Below are 14834 nucleotides of genomic sequence, written 5' to 3' on the forward strand. Positions count from 1 at the left end.
AAAAGGGCAAAGGGATTAAGAAATACAAATGGATAGTTAGAAAATAGTCATGGAGTTATAAAGTGTAGCTTAAGGAAAATAGTGAACGATGTAATAAAAATGGAAGGGGGAAGAGAGGTACTGGATTTAGTGGGGTGATCACTTTGTGAGTTATATAGATCTCTAATTACTATGCTGTACAACTGAAACTAATATATTATTGTATGCCAACTATAATTTTAAAAACTCATTGAATTGTACAATGCAAGTATGAGCAACTAATTGTCTTATGTTTCAACAAAACCGAGGAGCGGGGGAGAAAACAAAGGAGCCAAGGAAAAATGGAAGAAAAAAATGGGCAGAGGACCTGAATAGGCATTTCTCCAAAGAAGACATACAAGTGGCTATAGACATATGAAAAGATGCTCAGTGTCACTAATCATCAGAGAAATGCAAGTTAAAACCACAATGAGATATCAGCTCACTTTTATCAGAATGGCTATGATCAATAAATCAAAAAACAAGTGCTGATAAAGATTTGGAAAAAAGAGACCTCTTATGCTCTTTTGGTGGATTGCAAGTTGGTGCAGCCACTATGGAAAACAGTTTGGAGATTCTTCGAAAGATTAAAAAGAGGACCACCTTATGACCCACAATTCCACTTCTGGGTAATTATATGAAGAAACCCAAAACATTAATTTGGAAAGATATATGAACCCCTAGGTTTACTGCAGCACTATGTACAATAGCCAAGATATGGAAGCAACCTGTGTGCTCATCAACAGACGATTGGATAAGAAGTTATGGTACATAAATGCAATGGAATATTATTCAGCCATAAAGAATGAAATCTTACCATTTGCAATAACATGTATAGACCTAGAGAGTATTATGCTAAGTGAAATAAGTCAGAGATAGACAAATACCATATAATTACACTTATATGTGGAATCTAAGGAACAAAATAAATGAACAACAAAATGAAAACAGACTCATAGATACGGAGAACAAATTGGTGATTGCCAGATGGGAAGGGGGCTTGGGGAGCTAGGAGAAAATGGTAGATGGATTAAGAAGCACATTTGGTAGCAGCAAAATAGTCACAGGAATGTGAAGTACAGCATAGTGAATATAGTCAATAATATTGTAATAATTATATAGAGTGCAAGATGTGTACTAGACTAGGGGGATCACTTTGTAAATTATATAAATGTCTTACCATCATTCCATACACCTGAAACTAATATAAAATAATATTGAATGTCAATTTTAATTGAAAAATAAAAATTAAAAAACTTAAAATAATTTAATTTCATTTAAAAAATAATAAATAAATAAAAAGATCCTCCTGGCTTCTGTATGAGTGGTTAATTATGCAGGGTCAAGTGTGGAAGTCAGGAGAGACACATTAAGAGCTTCTTGCAGTTATCCAAGCAAAATATGATGGTTCCTGAGATGAAGGTATGTTAGTGGAGATTGAGCAGTGGACACACTCATGATATATCTTGGAGACAGAGCCAAAAAGAACGGCTAATGGTTTAGACGTGGCACAAGAGAGAAATCAAGGCTGACTCCTGGGTTTACAGCCTGTGAAACTAGCCAATGATGGTGTCTTTTACTGAGAGGGTGAACACTGGAAAAAGAGCAGGTTTAAAATACTTCATTTGTTCACCAAATGTTTTCGGAGCATCTACTACGTGATAGTGAAGGGGTCAAGAACATACACAGTGGCATAAGGATTGTTTTCAGCTGAAGACATTTAAGAATCGACAGCTGAATAAAGAGAATTTTCTAAATTCTCTTAACTTCCTAAAAGCATAGCCTCTCAAAATAATTCAACTGTCATAAATACCCTTCCCCAAAGTTTCAAAACCAGGGAAGACTGACTCTTACCACTGAAGAGGAGAAGTCAGCACAAGTCAGCATCTAGATAAGAAATCACTTAAACAAACATTATCATAAAACTATCATATCTCCTATCTATTCTCCTAAGTGCCTGTTTTTTCCTCAAAGTCATTTATTCTCCCAAAAATACCTTTCTGCCCCTCCCCATGTCCTATTAAAATGCTATACAAAAATTCTAACTAATTTCTTGAGTCACAGCCCTTGGCAAACTCCTGAGCATAGGTACTTAACTAATTCTATTTTTTTTTCCCCTCTTGCTACTCTGTCTTTTGTCAGTTTAACTTGCAGGACCCCAATTACTGAACTTAAGAGGGTAGAGGAAAAGTTTATTTTCTTCCCAGAACTAGGTAGTATTTTGGGTACTTTGGACACAGAGCTGAGAGGCCCAGTCTCTGCCACAAAGGGCTCAGCAATGACAATACTAGAGCTGTGTATAAGAGGCCATGAAAATACCATGAGGGACATCAAATGTCACCTCTGGAGAGAAGAGATGGAATCAGGGTGGGAATCCTGGAAGAGCTTAGGAGGATGAGAGAGAGTTAGCCCAAAAAGGGAGCAGGAAAAAGATGATTAAGGTAGCAAATGTAAATAAGCAGGAATGTAAGAAGGCTTGGATCATGGAGTTAAGAATGCTGGGGGTGAAGGTAAGAGGAAGGGAAACACAAAAGAAAAATCTCTGAGGCAGAGAGGCCATCCAAGTGAAGGGCTTTGTAGGCACATTGCATTGTTTGCCTTGTAGCATAATTGCTAAGGGGAGCCACTGAAGGGATTCCCAAAACCATATACATATTTAACTATTTTGTGCTTTTGCACATGGTGTTTCCTCAGCCCGGAACATTCTGCCCTGCTCCACCATCACTTCCTGACGAAGTCCTACTTACCTTTCAAGGTCTTAATCCTGGCTATTCTCTCACTGTTGGATTCCTCCCTGCCCACTAAACCATAGTTCACTACATCTCATGAGCGGGGCATGGCCTTAACCACCCCTTTCCCTGCCAAGCTATGAGCTCCTTAAGGCTTGGATTCTCTCTTTCAGATTAGAGCCCAACCAGAAGCCTGGAAAATGTAGAATCTTCTCAGTAATTGGTTGAATTAAATGCCTTTTAAATGTGAAAGAAGCTTGAAATCATAGAGGAGAGATACTACCCGCACCCCCGGTAAGAAATCCTGTCTATACAGTCAGATGACAGAACACAGTGAAGAGTCATCAAACACTGTCCACAAATGCCTCATATCAGCCTCAACCCAGGGATATGAGAGATACTCTCCAATGAGTTCAAACACTCTAGCTTTTGTGCCATGGATCAGCGTCGACTGTTGGGCTCAAGTCAGTGATGTAGGCAGTTACCCACATAGGCTCAGCAGTCCAAGACCACCAACCTTTTTACATAGCACAAGAAATGGCATTCATTGAAAGGCTGATATGTTCTGCCAATGCAGACCCAGGCTGGCCCTGAACCAATGGCTAGAGGGGGAAGGTAAAAGTTTCCATGTCTCCTTTTCTGTTGTTATTCCCGTTGCACATATGGGATTTATTCTTTACAGGTTTAAATGTTACATTGAAAATAAACTCAAATGACTAAAATTTTTCATTGGACAATCCATAATAAAGATAAAAGCCACCTGCACTGGGGGAAGCACCAATAGCCAATTCTAAATTATTCTAGTGTTTAGAACTTCCTGGATGGAATTCTTGAGTGTTTTCTGAACAATTTAAAGAGCTCATCTGTCCGGGGTTGATTAGAACTGTCCAAAAATGGGGTTACCATACTTCAATAAAAAAAATGAAAGAAAACAAGATTTCCTAGAAAAACAGAAACAAAATAAAACAAAATCACAATTGCACCTGATAGATTCGAACGACATGGAGCTTCCTTATTCTTGTACAGAATCCAGTATATATGAACATGTATAATATATTTTTATTACATATATATTACACACACATATAATTTCTCATTTATTTCACTATGGAATAGTCTAAGATTGCAACCCCTCCAAAAAAATACTAATGTAATGGAGAACCTTTTATGGTCATCTCTACTTTTATGGTCATCTTTATGATTGACCTCATAAAATAATGTGAGTTATATACATGCATGTACACATAGGCCAGATTCTCAACTTACGTAATTCTATGGGAATTCACAGTTATATTGGTTGAGAATTTGGCTTCAGCTTCCCTTATAGAAATTCCCATCAACTAGCCTGAGATGAGGCTCCAAACACATTGCCACAAAGCTTTGTAGGCTGAGAATCTGGCTGACAGAGCACAGAATAATGTCCATCTAAACATCAGCTTGGATTTTGTCTTGCTTTCCAGAGCAGCTTGTATGATGAAATGAGCAAACATGCCTTTGGCCTCTGGAGCTCTGTGAATCAGTGTGACCCAGAATATGAAGCCCCAAGCTGTCCATCCTGGAGGGGCACAGTCCTTTCCTATCCATCTCCCTGCCTTTTAATTGGGTGGGACTATTACCTGCCTCTCCCCTCTCCCTCTGAGCATTCTCTGTTGTTTATGAAAGTACGGTTGGCAAATACGACTCCTAGAAAATAGGCATTAAGATCTGGAGCCTGCCGTTGGTTGCCAGGGAAAATGCATTTATTTGCTAAGTTAGCAAAGTGCCAATACCACTAATTGAATTTGTGCCAAAATATGCATTCTAAAAAATGTTGTTCTGTTCCATTCATTATTTATAGAACATCACCTAAGGGCAGTGCATGCTACAGGCCAAAAATCTCATCCTGCATTTTTTTTTTCAGAACCCCATTGCAGGGAAGAGGAGAAGGGAGACGGAGGGAAACAATAAAATGAGATTTCTGGAAAAGCTAAAGGAATTTGTCTGGCATGTTTTGTCTGGACCAGTAATGCCCACAGGGTGACTTGATAATAATCTCCAAATGCAAGGAGACTGGAGAGCAGCTACTCTCTCTTGCCACTCAGGGAAGAAGAAGAAATGAACCTCCACTGTAGCATGAAAGATTTGGGCTACTCGGAAGGAAAAACTTCTTTAACAGGGAATATAATCAAGAGAAATTGACATTGGGGAAAGACTTTTAGATAAGGGAAGTGTTTCTTGTGTTCCAGATAGTCTAAGGGTAAACAGTCGATTCAATGTTTCCTCAAACTTAAGACAACAGACATCTCAGAGGTCATTGCCACTACAGGAAAGTGTCCTGGTCCAGACAGTTTGTCATTACATTAGCAAAATGAGTTTTGGTGTGAGAAACCTTGTTTTGAATGTTGCACTTGGGCAAATTACTTGACCTCTCTATGCCTGCTGAAGCATTCTTAAAATGGGGGTATTCGGTTATTCAACACCATGACTGTACCAGGCATTGTTCTAATAGACAGGGCTGCAGCAGTGGACACAATAGACCAAAAAACAAAAAACCTGGCCATTCTAATGGGGAAGGCAGATTTATTGTAATGATAAATATTAAATAAGTAAATAAATAAGTAAAATATACAGCATATCAGATGGTGGTAAATGCTGTGAAGATAAATTAATGCTGTGAAGGGGATGAGGGCAGGAAAGTTTTCATTTTAAGTAGAGTGGTGAGCATAGGTCATGAGATGACATCTTCTGAGGAAAGATTCGAAGGAAGTGAAAGAGTGAGCTAATGGTATAGTGGGCTGAGTGGTGGCCTCCAAAAGGTTATATCCATGTCCTAATTCCTGGAACCTGTGAATGCAACTTTATTTGGGAAAAGAGCCTTTGCAGATTTGATTAAGATAAAGATCTTGAGATGAGATCATCCTGGATTATCTGGGTGGCCCTTATATCCAATGGAGAGACGAGGAAAGACAGACACAGCAGAGAAGGCCATGTAAAGATGGAGGGAGAAATTGCAGTAATGCAGCCACAAGCCAAGAAATGCCTGGAGCCACCAGAAGCTGGAAGAGGAAAGGAAATATTTTCCTCTAGAGACTTCAGAGAGAACATGGCCCTGGACTTCAGACTTCTGGTCTCCATAACTATTAGACAATCCATTCTTTTTGTTTTGAGCCACCAAACTTGTGGTGTTTTTCATGGAAGCCCTGAGAAACTAATACAGATGGTATCTAAGGGAAAAGTGGTTAAGCAAAGAGAACAGCCAGGTACAAAGACTCTAAGGCAGGGTTTTTACCTGTCTGCTTGAGAAAGAGCAAGGAGGCCTGTGTGTTTTGAATGAGGGAATGACAGGGCTCTCTGCAGCTGAAGCAGACTCCAAAGGAGTTAATAGCTGAAGACTCTGCTGATGGTACTTCCCACAGCTGGGTGGCACATCTCCACGCCCAATACAAGTGAGTCTAGTAAAAATGTCATTGCAAAACAATGATAGCTTAAACCAGGTTGATAAGAGTGGAAGTAGTGAGATTCTGAATAACTTCTTGAAGGATAGAGACACTGGATTTATGGGAGGTTGGATGTGGGTTATAAGATAAAGAGGGAGGTCGAGAATGGCTGAACAACTAGAAGAATGGAGTTGCCATCAACTGAAATGGGGAAGGCTGTATATGGGACAAGTTTTGGGGGAAAGATCATGAGATTGGTTTGACAGGTTAGGTTTAAGATGCTTATTAAATATCCAATGCAGATACCAGATATATGACTGAAGAGAAGATATCTGATCTGGAGATATACATTTAGAAGAATTTTCTAATTTGTTTTTTAACTTAAAGCAAAATTCTTCCTTTTTGTTGTACAGCTTTATGAGTTTCTTTCCCCAGCTTTATTGAAATATAGTAAACAATTAGTTGTTCATATTTACATTGTACCACTAAATAAGTTTTTTTAATTATAGTTGGCATACAATAATATATTAGTCTCAGTTGTACAGCATAGTGATTACAGCTCAAGAGATCACCCCGCTAAATCTAGTACCTCTCTTCCCCTTACATATTTATTACAACATTGTTGACTATTTTCCTTATGCTACACTACATATCTCCATGACTATTTTGTAACTATCTATCTATTTGCATTTCTTAATCCCTTCGCTTTTTTCACCATCCTCCAAACCCCCTTCTGTCTAGTAGCCCTCAAAATATTCTCTGTGTCTATGAGTTTGTTTCCATTTTTGGTTTTGTATGTTTATTTCCTTCACCAGGTGATGAAAGTTTTCCATCATTGTTTCTTCAAATAGGTTTTCAAATTCTTGTTCTCCCTCTCCTCCTTCAGGGACCCTTATGACATGGATGTTTATACACTTAATTTTGTTCCAAAGTCTCCTTAAATTATAATCATATTCTTGGCTTCTTTTTTCTTGCTGTTCTGATTGGGTGACCTTGACTTCCCCATCCTCTATGTTGATTGTTCAATCTTCTTCTTCATCCACTCTGTTAATTCCCTCTAATGTACTCTTCATCTCAGATAATATGTTTTTCATTTCTGACTGGTTCCCTTTTATAATTTCCATTTCCATTTTTATGTTTTTTTTTTATCTCTTGGTTAAAGTTCTCACTGAATTCATCTGCACTTCCCCTAAGTTCATTGAGAATCTTTATAACCAGTGTTTTGAACTCTGCATCTGTTAGATTGCTTGACTCCATTATTCCTGGATCTCTGTTCTGTTCTCTCATGTAGTTTCTGCTTCTTTGTCTTCCCAGTTTTGCTGCCTTTCTGTGTCTGTTTCTATATACTAAGCAAATCTCCTAAATCTTCTGGTCTTATCAGCATGCCTTTGTGTAGTAGGTGTCCAGTAGCACAGTGCTTTGAGAGGTTCAGCTGCAGGCCAGTTTTAGCCCCATCCTGTGCTGTGCATATAGCCGCCTCAAGAAACCACGCCAGAAACCGAGGTCAGCGCCACCGGCATGAGTCATGGAGCTTGCTCTGCAAGTTGCATAGGACTTGTCAAGGACACAATTGGATGTGGCTTGGGTGGGACCATGATTTGGGGGAGGCAAAGTTTCACGGAATCCTCTGGGCAGAACAACCTCTGTTATCCAGTTTGATGATGTTTCAGCTATGGCAGTGCTGCATCTGCACACTGGGAGGGGGAAGGGCTCAACAGAGGAACAATGGATACTGCCAGTACTTCTGACCAGGAGAGAGCCTCGCCTCTGTCCCTCGATCCGACAACTCAGAGTCCCCCTGTAAGTTCCTGGTGCCCCCTGAGCAGCTAACTGCTGGTGCTGAGCAAGTGAGTCCATCCCCATGAAAATCCGGTCATAGACACAGCCTCTTTAAGAGGTGTCTGCAGCTGCCAGCTGCCACTGCCATAGCCTCTGTCCCACTTAGCTGCTTGGGACTGGGCAGCCTCACATCCTCGCTCCGTCCTACCTCCTCCCGTTGCAGGGTAGTTCATCTCTCTCCCTAGTTGTAGGGCTTGTCCATCTAGACCCCGGGCAACTCTGCTTGCTGTTGGTTCCGTGTTTCTGTCATAACTTTGATGTGTTCATAAGAACAGATGGACAAAGCCTGTAACATCTATGCCATTTAAAAAAAAAGTTGTCTTATGAGTTTTTAAAATGTATAGTCATGTTACCACTGCCACAATCAAGATATAGAACTGTTCCATCATCTTTAAAAAATCTCTTCATGCCATTCCTTTAATCAAACTCCACCCCTCATCCCTAGCCCTTGGTGACCACTGATCTGTTCTCTAACTCTAGAGTTTTGCTTTTTCCAGAATGTCGTGTAAAAGCATACAGTATATAGCATTGTGAATCTGGTTTCTTTGGCTCAGTATAATACATTTAAGATTCATCCCTGTTGGTCTACAGCCATGCCACCCTGAACAAGACCGATCCCATCTGACCTCGGAAGCTAAGCAGGGTCAGGACTGGTTAGTACATGGATGGGAGACCACCTAGGAAGACCAGGTGCTGTAGGCGTAAAAAGAGAGATTCATCCCTGTTGTGTTTATCAATAGTTCATTACCTTTTATTTCTGAGTAGTATTCCACCATACTCATGTGCCATAGTTTGTTAACCCATTAACCCATTGAAGGACATCTGGGTTGTCTCCCCTTATTAACAATTATAATAATGCTGGTATAAACATACATTTTCTGATCATATGAACAAAAATGTTCAGTTTTCTTGAGCATGTAATGAGGAGTAGGATTTCTGGGTCATACAATAAATGTGAATTTAGCTTTATAAGAAACTGTCAAACTGTTTCTCAAAATGGCTGTACCATTTTGTTTCCACCAGCAATATCAGATTTTAAATTATTTTTATTTTATTAACCATTCTAATAGGTGTGTAATAGCATCTCATTGTGGTTTTCATTTGCCTTTCCCTAATGACTAATGATGTTGAATGTTTTTTCATGTGCTTATTTTCCAACTAAATATCTTCTTTGGTGAGATATTCATTAAAATCTTTGCCTATTTTTATTTGGGTTCTTTGTTTTCTTATTGTTGAGTATGGAAAATTCTTTGTATAGTCTGTTTACAAGTCCTTTGTCAGATATGTGATTTGGAAATATATTTTCCAAGTTGGTAGCTTATCTTTTTATTCTCTTAAAAGTGTTTTTGGCAAAGCAAAAGTTTTAAATTTTGATAAAGCCTAGTTTATCATTTTTTTTCTTTTACAGATCATAAGTGTGATTTTGCTTCCAAGAACTCATTGCCTAATTCAAGGTCACAAAGATATTCTCCTTTATCTTCTTTTAAAAGTCTTATGGACTTATGTTTTACATTCAGGTCTATGAACCATTTTGAGTTAATTTTTGTATAAGGCTTGAAGTATAGCCAAGGTTTTTTGTTTTTTGTTTTTCGTTTTTTGCATATTGGATGGATAATTGTCCCAGCATCATTTGTTGAAGCTCTGTTCTTTTTTGGATTTGTACTTTTTTTAGCTCTTTTTTTCTCTTAGTTTTCAGATTGAATAATTTCTGTCTATTTTCAAGTTCGCTCACTTTTTTCTTTAGCATTTCCATTTTGCTGTGATTTTTTTAAAAAATTAAGATGTCCTTAAATCTTAAATTTTTTTTTATAGTTTATATTTTTCTCTTAAAAGTTTCTAATTTTCCATTCAAGAATGTTCATCCTTACTTCATGGAACATGATTATGATAACTGCTTTAAAGTCTTTGCTAATTCTAACATGTAGAACACTGTGGTGTTAACATTTGTTTATTGTTCTTTCCTTTGAGAATTGGTCAGATTTTCTGGTTCTTTCTATGTTGAACCAAATTAGATTGCACACTGGATATATTGACTATTATGTTATAAGACTAGGTCCTATTGAAATCTTCTTGAGAATGGAATGTCAGTAGATTTTGTTATTGTTTTAGTAGGAAATAAACATAGCTAGGTTAAAACCACAGGTTTTGTCCCACTTTCTGTGGCAGTGGTTCAAATATCATTTCAAGATTCAATGCCATTGTTTGTATTGTCCCATTATATGTGACACTCAGGAGTGTGTTTTGGATTTGGGAATGATTTATATTGTGGTTCGGTTCCCAGAGATTTTACTCTGCTTCTTTGGGGTTTATGCTGCTCATGCACGACTTGAAGGTGGGCCCAGGACTTAGAGGGATTCCCTTTTCCAACTCTCTTCTCTCTGGAATTTTCTCCACATTCTCTGGCTCCTAAGGTCCCCTTTTCCCAATTTCTTTGGCCAGAAAAATGAATTCTTCTCAGGCTTTTATCCCCCTACACACACACCACTACACTGTCATATAGTTCCGTGTCACTGAAGCAGCAAGAAAAAAAAATAATGAGGACTTCTCCCACACTCTTTACAGACAGGGATCCCTTTTCCCAGTCCCACTAGTCAGAGAGACAAGGTTCAGGTGCTTGCACTACCACTGACATTTCACCACAGCAGTGCAGATCTGCAGCTAGAGCTGGCCTAAGAGGAAAAAAAGGAAGAAAAAAGAAGATTCCCACATATTCTGGCCCTCAGGGGTCTGTTTCCCCAGTGCCCTGGCCAGAAACAGCAGGATTTTTATTGGAGCTTTGAATGCCCACCCCCACTTCAAAGTTCTGTAACTTAAGTCTCTAGGCTCCATCACATCTAGTCAGGAGGCAAAATAGGGAAAAAAGAAACAGGAATCTCACTGGTAACAGTCATTCTTCAAGTTTTGACTGCACGTTCCTCCACTCCCGACATCATCCACTTGTTATTGTTTACTTACCAGAGTCCCCAGGTAGTTTGTGTATTCTGTTCAGGTTTTTCAGTTGTATCAGTGGGAGAGATAGACTAAATAAGCTTACTCTATCTTGGCTGGCCCTGGAAGTTCTAGGAATTTTATGCATGAATGCGTGCATGTGTGATATTTATGATATTTCAACCATTTAGATTGGACAGTTATGATATTGAAATAATTATTCTGATTAAATAAAATCACCAAAGGAGTAGGTTTAGATAGAAAAGAGAAGATGTCCAAGAACTGAAGTTTGGGGCACTCCAACAATTAGAGGTCAGGGAAATGAGAAAGAATGAGAAGACCAGAGATAGGATGAAAAGTCAAAAATCAAGTGTCCCAGATACCAAGAAGAGTATTCCAAGAAGGAGAGATGATCCACTGGGTCAAATGCTGCCCATAAGTAATACGAAGACAGAGAATTTGCCTTTTGATGATTCTGATGGCTGTGGGGGGAATTGAGATGCTAGATAGAACAGCTCAGCAAGTGTCCACAAAGTAAAAAGCATTATGAAGTTCCTGAGTGTCCCTCATCCCTCCTTTTGCCCATTTTGTTTCTTCACTTGGTATTCTCTCCTCTGCTTACCCACATTGGAAATCAACTTGAATCTCATCTGTTATCTGAAAACTTTCCTGAATATAGTACTCTAAATATCAGAGACTTCCCACCCTTCTAGTGTCCTCTGATTCACGTGGCCCGTGTTGCAGAGCTACAGAAGGCAATGTGGCATGGTGACATTTGCCTAGACTCCAGAGCAAGACTCCCTGAACTTGAATTCCAGCTCTAGCACTTACTAGCTGGGTGAACATAGGGAAGCTACTTTACCTCTCTGAGCCCCTATTTCCTCATCTTTAAAATCAAGATAAACATAACTACCACATCTGCATTTTGTGAGGAATAAATTAGATCATATAAAAACCTTTGGGCTCCACATATAGTGGTTCTTTCTGCTTTTTTCTCCTGAACAACTTAGCATTGTTTCATATGCTAGTTTTACCTTACAGTGACCTTTTAAACTTCTTGAAGGAAGGGGGTTATGCCTCAGTGTGCATTTTCTATTAACTAATGCATTGAGCATGTTAATGGGTTCCACAAGCTCTTGCTTGGCATCAGAAATATCTTCTAACTCAGAGTATGAATTATAGCATGTCACAATGAAACACACAGCTGTAGTGTCTGGTTTGCAGGTGGCAAGCCATGAGGCATGCTTGGCCTGTTTGGGCTATCTCACAGAGAATGCCTGAAATGGAAGATATTCCTATCTAGGTATGCATCTTTCATTCAAGGAAAGCTTGACTCTTGTTTTTATGATGACAGTTATGAACTATGAAATTTGAGATAGCAAGGAAACAGAAGACATAAAGTAGGCAAAGTAATAGAGAATTAACTAACTGCAGCAAAGCAAGCAGGTTTGAAAGGGATGACAAAACGTGGTGGCTAAGGCATTATTATAATTAAATCCGAGTTTGTATGCCTGACGCACAGTAAGACTAATCACTAGAGCATCGAGTATGCAACAAGGAAAGAGTTCATTTTGAGAGGCAGCCAAACAAGGAGATGGGGAGAAAGCCCAAATCTGCCTCCCCAATCCAAGGTTCTCCAAAGATTTTTAAGGAGTTGAGGGGAACAGGTATGCAAAAATATTGGCAGGGCAAGTTTTAATTGGAGGAGCTTCGAACTTGACTATTTATGGTAAGGGGCTTCAGCGCCAGATCTTCCTAGACAATGGACCCTTTGCTAAAGGGTTGTGGTAGTCAAGTTCCGGTTATGTCCTGGTGAGATTGGACATCACTTGTAAAATTCTTAATCTTTTAGTAGAAAATGAAACGGGACATCTCTTGCAGAGTTAATCTTTTTAGTAAACCTAGTTAAGTTTTCTTCCCTCCTTCTTAAGGAAAAAGGCCCTCTCCCTCAAATCCTGATAATTGCCCTGGCAACTCAGATCCTCTGGCTATTGATAAGGGTCATTGGCCCATTGTTAAGCAGAAATGGTGTTAAGTCAGGCAGGGCCCTTAGAGTCTGAGGGGGAGGGGACTTTAGGCCAAAGGTCTTTTTACTTTTTAAGAAATGTATTAACCAAGCCTGTTTCCCTTTACTCACTTAATAGGCAAATCAATAGAAATTAATAGATATATAATTTAAATAACGAGTTTGTATCTTTTCCTTGTCTAGGGACTGAGGTGGCACTTCAGCAGGAAACCCAAGACCTCACCCTGACTGAGGCAGAAAGGGAAAGATCTCCATGAAACCCCTGTAGGCAAGGACTATGGCCATTCTCAGCAGGAAGCAGATACGGAAGAAGAGACCTTCCATCCCTCAACATACATACTGATAAGGGGGTTCAGGACTCTTAGAAAAGAGTTAGGCAGGAAAGTTAGTTAGGGGGTTTCGGGTCTGCCTGCAAAGACACTGAGGTCATCCTATCCTAGAAGGGGTCCGCCCTAACCTGCCCACAATTAAGCAAGCCAGAAGGCATTTTTTAAACTCACACAAAGAAACTAGTAGGCAGAGAATTAGGTACCAGTTTAAGCCAGTCACTTGCACCTGAGCAACGAAGACCCCAAAGACCTTCAACTCACCTGAGCCTCATTATACCATCATTATAATATGATGCATATGCCCAGAAGTTCATTAATATCATTATAACAGACTGAATTCTAGGAACAAATATGCGCAGAAAGCAAAATGATCAGTCACTGAGTCCTGTCAATATTAGTTGTCAATCAAGGAAACCCACCCCTCTAAGAAAAGTAACCACCCACAGCAGAAAGGGATAAAAACCCCGAAGACTTTGTTCCTAGGCCTTTTGAGCCACTCTTCTCTTGCTCAGGCTCGCTTCCACATCTGGAAGTATACTTTCCTTTCTAATAAAACTTTTCTTTTCTACTGTATTTCAGTGTCTTGCTCAATTCTTTGTTCGAGACATCAAGAACTTGGACAATGCGCTGGGATAGGATCCCCACTCTCCGGTAACACTGGTACTTTTGTTCCATGGAAGGAGGCTTGAGACTGATTCCAGGTGTAGCAGGAGATCAAAGTTCTCTCTTCTGTGAATGCTTCTACTGTATGACTTGTGGTTTTGGTCTGTTGTCTCTGAAAATCAACTCAGTATCTTGTTAGAAACAGGATAGGAGCATTCTAAGCTGGTTTTGTGGTTACATTATGAGGTGCTGAAAAGAGCACTGGGTAAACAATCAGATGAACTGGTTCTGATCTTAATTTTGCCCCCCACCACTTGGGTGGCTTTGACTGAGTCAATAAACCACCTCCAACTCCTCAACATACACACATTGATCACTTCTCTTCTGAAATAAGGAAACGGGCCTACATGCATTATCTCTGAGCTCCCTTTCAATTTAAAGACCCATTCATTCAACACACATTCATTACAGTCTCCTATGTGTTCAGTATTGGAAAAGACACTGGGAATGCAGAGAAGAAAACTACGAGATTGCAGTAGTCATCGTTCTGAGGGTAGGTCATGAATATACTGAGTTTTGAAGGAGAGTAAAATTTGCCACCCCAAAATATACATCTTTGGCATAAAGATTATTTTGAGCTGGTTGTTTAAAAATAAAACAGTAGACTAGGGAAAAGCTCTGAAAACCCAGAAGTTACCCTTTTGTAAGAGACATTTACATTTGTAAGGGATATCTCCATTAGTAAGAGTGTCTCCCTCTCTGTACCAGGAATTGAAGGATGACTAAATGTTTAGAAACTCTTATCAATGGAAAAGGCAACTGACTTAAATCCGCATTAACAACTTTACTCTCGTTTACTGTGCTTTGCCTGATAATTTCCCATACCTGGCTCTGCCCTCCCGCCAACATCTCTTTTTAATTAAATTTACTGGTGTAACATTGGTTA

The 14834-nt window shown here is 39.4% G+C and overlaps 1 pseudogene; it reads left to right on the top strand.

Moving 5' to 3' along the window:
- The first annotated feature begins 8585 nt into the window (after positions 1-8585).
- LOC111731596 lies at positions 8586-8704 on the top strand (annotated as a pseudogene).
- Positions 8705-14834: the final 6130 nt, after the last annotated feature.

This window comes from Pteropus vampyrus, unplaced genomic scaffold (assembly GCF_000151845.1).
Source record: "Pteropus vampyrus isolate Shadow unplaced genomic scaffold, Pvam_2.0 Scaffold387, whole genome shotgun sequence".
Taxonomy (NCBI): domain Eukaryota; kingdom Metazoa; phylum Chordata; class Mammalia; order Chiroptera; family Pteropodidae; genus Pteropus; species Pteropus vampyrus.